We start from the raw sequence: 6,719 nt of genomic DNA on the forward strand, positions 1-6,719 counted from the left end.
TGCGTGTGTAAGTTTAGTGTATGTGTAGGAGAGGTTGTATATCGTTTTCACGTAGCCCTGCCCTGCCTTGTCAGGGTACCGATATCATTTAAAGAATTAATTGTGACGCGCTTTAAGTCGTATTGTCTTTAAAATCTTGAGTGTGTAGCCGGAATTCAACTTGCTTGAAGCTGCTTTTATCGTTCATACTCCATTTTATATTAAAAATTATTCTTGAATCTGCTTTCGTTCTTTTTCATTACTTTTTCTTGTAATAATTCTGAAAAGTAAAATTTGTGATTTTCAGGTAACAACTGCCTTGTTAGCACTCATATTCACGGTTTTGGTATGCACTGTTTGAACTTCGCGCTTCGGACTGCGTCTGAAGTATGATGGTGATGAAGATGAACGTGCCGATATTTAACGTAAATTCGAAATGATAATAGACAAAAGAATCTTCAAATTAAATTAAAGTTCAGTTTATTTTTCATAAAAGTTGTCTGATATTTTATTGATTCATATGCTGAAATAAGTTTGCAATATATTTAATGTGCAACAGTTCGCGATTCACTGCCAGAGACTTTCTACAAACGTAGATAATTGGTAGCTATGCACAGCAATAGAATTCATAAATGATAAATAAAATAAGAAAACGATAGAGAAAAAAAGGCTGTCTTAGGCCTACGTCCTGTGAAAAAACGTAAAACTCGCATTAAGCACCACCACAGCACAAATAATCACCATGTTAAAAGGATGCATACACGACATAAGGCAAAGACTATTGTCATGCCGAAGTTCATAAAAACTTAAACACTTTTAAAAAGAATTTAATAGAGACAATGAATATGTCAACGAATATTATTCTTGTTTTATTGTTACATAATCTCCAAGACGTTGCCCTCTATCACGCATTTTAACTCCGCGTGCGTTGATGATAAATAATCCTAGCATTTTGTCTGTTTTTCTTAAGTAAGTCTTTCGATGCACACGAAAATCTGGACAACACCTGTGCTAATCATATTTAATGGGTACATTTGGGACGAAAGAAGTCAAGAGATGTACTGTATATACGTAGCTACTCTGTGCACATATTTTAAGCACACTGTATTAGAGAGAGACCAAAAATCCTAGGCCTACATTTTGTATCACAGCGCTAGCAGCACATATTTTAAACCGTACTGTGTTTAAAAACAGAAAAAAATCGTATCGCATCAGGCTGTTGTAAAAAGATTTTATATCATTTTTAAATGATTAAAATTATTTTGAAAAATTATGCCTACAACAAACGAATTGTGTTAGAAAAACTTCTCTGTTGCCGCTTTTTACAGTACTTTTTTATGACTATAGGCCTATACATGTAACGTGGCTATAGCCTACTAATAGTATGTCCCCTGAATTTAGAGATTTACTAACCACATAAGAAAAAAAGGCATTTTATCGTAGGCCTATAAAATACTTGATATAATATCACGAACATTTTAGTTTTAGTGGATAAAATTGTATTTAAAATATAGATTGAAGAGAAAGGAGCAATGAATTTCATCATTCCATATACACTGTATACGTTCGTATGTTACACGTGTCACGATGTTTTTGCTTGAACGTTGTCATCCAGAAAGTTGCAGTTGAGATCCAGAAAATTGCAGCAAAAAAAAAAGGAGAGAGAGAGAGAGAGAGAGAGAGAGAGAGAGAGAGAATAGAATGGTATTTTATGTAATAATTATATTTTCGATCAATATCTAAATGAAATTTCAAAATATATTTTTAACAGAGCAGAGCAAGACTACCAAGGCGCGCTAGGTATAATATGCATATGACCGGATGTACGAAATTGTGATCAAGTATTCACTGCGGACCTTCTTTGACCTACGTGCAGCGTCGCGGGAACACTTTACACGTTATGAAATAACGTTATGCCAAGGACCAGATATATATTTACGATTTACTAGAAACGTTTGATATGAAGCAGTAGGACATTTCAGGATTTTTGATGACAGAAAGGTGAGTAGTTTGTTGTAGTGATCTGCTACCGAAAGTCTTGGGAGTTGAAAGCGACAGTTGGGCGGGGTTTTCAGAGAGATCGAGGCAAGGAAGGAGCTAGAGACAAGAGCTAGAGGACAGAGAAAGGGGTCCGATGATCCTATTGTCATAAATGTTATACGGTAGATTGGAATTTCTGGAACCATCTGAGATAAAAATAAAAAAGCTCTATCTGTAGTTTAGCAGTTGAATCCTGTCTGTGTATTTCAACACATCAATGATTAAAACAACGTTCTCCACCCAATGCTGGGTAGTTTTTATGAAGTATGCATCCCATTCGAAAATACTTTGCTTAAGTTTGGGCTTTGATTTTCATATGTTTTCTCTAAACAGTCTAAGTCAGTTATGTGGTGTCTTACTCCATTGTTTTTTTGTTTTTAAAATAGTTTTACAAATGTTCAAAAAGTCTTGATTAAAAGTTTATCATTATGTTTTGGTCCTAAACCTTGGCTTAATTGTTACCACTGCAGGGTGTCTAAAGTATTATTTCTTCTCTTGATCAAGTACCTTGCAGTAATTCACCATTTTGCTTAGTAAACTATCACAGGAAGTGTACAGAACAGCGAGGGCATTCACAACAGATGATCCTTGGTTCTACTGATCTTCAGATCATATATGGCAGTCTCTACATGAAAGCAGAGCTGACAAATCTGCTGATGGTCTCCCTGCTGCCACAGGCACCATAAAATGGATTAAATTGTTTTTATAGCTTAAATTGCCAGCCTCCTGCAGGGATAGCGTGTGTGGAGGCAGGGAGACCATCAGCGGATTATGCGGCTCTGCTTTCATATAGTGGAATATGGCGATATTTGATTCACGTAGAACTAATGATCAATTAACCGTTGTGAATGCCCACAATTTTTATGTTGTACACAACCCATAATGCACTTGTGTAGCAGACAATATTGCTCTAAATCTCCAACATGGCCACCATTTGTTTTGATGAAATGCAAGCTGAAACCCTTAAATAGATGTACTTATGTACAACTGATGTACTTATTCCAGATTTTTACAAGGTGTCTGGCAATTTTGTTTGCAAATTCAGGCAGATTTGGCAGAGTTCTGTCTAATTCACTTTGATCAAATGATATTGATAAGATGCCAATTACTTGTACACAAAAGAAAGGTACATTTTTAACTTGTCTCATTCACTTGCCACAGCACTGATATCTACCATATAAGGTGGGAATTTGGCAATATATAGTAGTTTTTTATATTTTGCTGGCTGTTGCAGAATTTCAGGTTTCTGTATTTTTTAAAAATTATATAATTTGTGTCCCTTCACTGATGCATTCACTTTTTCCAGTTCCAGTCTCCATACAGCATGATGTCTTTACCTGGCTGGACATGGGAGACATCTTTTGTTAACATGAAATAGACAGGAAATGGCAGCTGCAGGAACATCCTTTATCATCTAGTTGTAGAAGACACAGCAAGTTTCAGGATGAATGGTTTGTGAAGAGCTACAAACAGGACAGCCATGGTAATCAGGTAACTAGTACACAAAATGAAGGGTTGGCTTTGTTTTGCAGGTCACAATAGTACTTTTTCATCTCTAGTGGTGTTTCTGACAAAAAAGCCAATTAGTTCTTTTTTAAAATTAAATTATTTTTTATGTTCCATTTGTTTTAATTACACTGTATTGTAGTTTTAAATTCATTAAGTGCTTTTTTGGTCCACACTTTATTTTCATCAGTTTGTTCAGGTTAAACCAATTAATCTTGCATGCACAAAAGATAAAATGAATAGTTATATTTCTTTTTCATGTGCATTTTACTCATTATATATAGTGGCTGAAGGACAAATTCCTTGGTTGGCTGCGGTCTTTGAAAGAAGACAGCTGGCCTGTCCTAAGAACAGAGAAACAGCCTTTATTTGTTTGAGCTGGAAGACATTGGTGGGCTGGAGAATTACAGGTGATGAACATTTAAGTAATAACTTTTTCAAGTATAAATTGATATTGCCTTTCCAAGTGGTCACCATTACATACTAGCAGCATCAAGATATTTTAACTATGGTGGTACAAAAATGATCTTGTGCATTTAACAAAAGCATGCTATATTTAAAGGGATAATAACTGTTCATATGTGATTAATATTTAAGTATATTGTAAACAAATCACAGAAATATTAATTCTATTTTACCAGCAAAATAATGGTTATAGCAATTATTCTGGAATCTATGTTTGTCATCAGACTGCATGGAACTTCTTAGATGGCTTTACCTTTTTTATAATTGCTTTTTGGAAAAATTGTCATTTATCAAAGGAAAATCCATATTTTTGCTAAAACAAACTATCATGCATTATTGAATGGTTCATAATAAGAGTTTGCACTCTAATGTATGCATTGCAAACAGTAATGCTCATTTCTTTTTTTTTTTTTTTTAGGTAAATCATGCGAAGAGCTGCTAGCAGACCAAAAGGCTATTTTTATACTGAGTGAGAGAGAGAGAGAGCTGCCAAAACCATCCAGAACAAGACTTCCAAACACGGCAGATCCTGTGGAGCCAGCTGGGTAACGGTACAACTGCACAACAAATGTGGGTTCCAGGTAACACAAAGAATCAATTTCCCCCATATCATGGAAACTATAGGTGCAGGGTATGCAGCAAGCTAGGGAATTGGGTTGGAGAACACTGAAGACAAATAGACACAATGGAAATGTTTAAAAGTAAATTGATATTTCAGCTCAGTTGTGATATGTTATAATAATTTCCCCACATGCATGGAAACTGTTATAGTACTAGTAGAAGAATCATATACAGCGAGATTGTGGTAGGCAATAAGCCATCACTGAAGAGAAAAAGACATCAGTGAAAATGTTTCAATGTGAATTGATATTTCAGTGCAAATATGATGTATTGTACATACCTCTGTTATTGTTAGGTCATTAAGTTGCATGATACAAATTGTGTGACATTTATTATATACAGACACTTTCAGTCTGTATATATTCTGATCACTGTCTGTCCAGTGTCATTGCTGTGAAACATCTGTTGTTTACCCTAAAACTGATAAACTGTATTTTTGTTTTAATTTAGATTGTTCATAAAGCAGGTTCCTCTAGAAAATCGGCATGATTGGATTATTTTATGATATTGTGGAATGTGCCTTTTTATTTTATTATCTTTAGCATACTGTCACAGTATATCAAACTGAAGTAGCAATGTAGATATATTTGTCTGTGAAATAGTTTGATAATGCCAAGGTCCAATGGTTCACAAATCTGAGGTTTCTTTGTTTCAAACGTTGTATAGTCTTAAAATAAGAATATTGTATGGGGTAACAAGTGTTTCTCCTGCCTTTCAAGGTCTGCAAGGTGGTAGCTATAGGCAGATTTAGCCTCCCAGCAAAATGGTCATATTTTCATTTTCATTTTCATTTATTTATTACCTTGGTCTGTTGAGGACCATCAGTCTAGTACTGGTACAAATGTTACAACGACTATAGTTACAACAACTATAGGGTTATTACAAAGAATAATTATAATAGTAATAATCGCAATCATAATCATCATAACAATAATAATAGTACCCGTAGTAAATTAAATACATGAGTAAATACATGAATTAAATAAATAAACTACTTAAATAAGTCAAATTAAATCAAATTGAATCAAATGAGATCAAATTGGATCAAATTAGATCAAATTAGATTAGATCTCATGCGGAAGCCTTCCTGCTTGGCTAAGATATCGTGCCAGGTTACATAATGCTTTCTTACTGGAAGAATTCAGCAGGAGAACCAATTTGAACACTGAGGGTCTATTACAATAGAAAGGTTTGATGAACCTTTTTCTTAAATCTAAATATCTAGAGCAACCCAGTATAAAGTGGAATTCGTCCTCCACATCATTGCAATAGGAACATTTTCTTTGTGAAATAGGGATTTTACTGTATCTGCCCGTTTCAATTGCAAGTTTATGGGATGATAATCTTATTTTACTAATCATTTTCTTAAACTGGAGCGGGATTGGTTTTGTAAGATAAATTTGAATAGTAACACGGTCGATGAGGTGTCTATAGAGCCAGCACTTTCTCGAGTCGTTAATCTCTGACAATATAGCTTGTTGTTTAATATCCATTAGTTTTTGATATACTAGAGGTACAATAAATTTTTTATCATAATTACTTGGATAGTGAAAAAAATCATTAAGACCAGTTTCTGTAAAAACATCATAAATCTTAGAGTCTCTGACTGTCTGTGGGCATGATTTTTCTACCTTTTTTATGTGGCACTTCATTGTCTTGTTTCAGGTGTTTTATGGAGTAAATTAAGTAATAACATGACAAAGCTTTGGGCATAATTTCATTTTCATATAAAATCTGCTCATAGTATTTCTGCATACCAGGTTACATACAATGCCTGTATGTTAGAAAAGAGTAGTACTTATGAAACAAAGTGGCACAATTGTATTACCTTCATCAATGCAACAAATTACCATAATTGTACTTGCAGTGTATAATAACTCCTATAAATCTTATACCTTATTACCTACTGCTTTATACTAACATACTGATACTGATAGTTTATTTCATAGGGACATTTATGTCATTGGTATGGTACAACAATAAAATATATGATAATGTCATAATAATAATAACAACAATGATGATAACAATGATAATGATAATAATCATCATTCCTCTTCGTCCCGTGTGGGACATAAGGCCACACTGATAATAATAATGCTAATAAA

The 6,719-nt window shown here is 34.0% G+C and overlaps 1 long non-coding RNA gene across 1 annotated transcript; it reads left to right on the top strand.

The window, feature by feature from the left end:
• The first annotated feature begins 1,813 nt into the window (after positions 1–1,813).
• LOC106174086 (uncharacterized) lies at positions 1,814–3,941 on the top strand. The gene is made up of 3 exons (XR_015331204.1): positions 1,814–1,980; positions 3,332–3,510; positions 3,810–3,941. It is a non-coding gene; the product is annotated as an uncharacterized LOC106174086 (long non-coding RNA).
• Positions 3,942–6,719: the final 2,778 nt, after the last annotated feature.

The sequence above is a fragment of the Lingula anatina genome, chromosome 9 (genome assembly GCF_051362555.1).
Source record: "Lingula anatina isolate TDL-2025a chromosome 9, LinAna3.0, whole genome shotgun sequence".
Lineage (NCBI taxonomy): Eukaryota > Metazoa > Brachiopoda > Lingulata > Lingulida > Lingulidae > Lingula > Lingula anatina.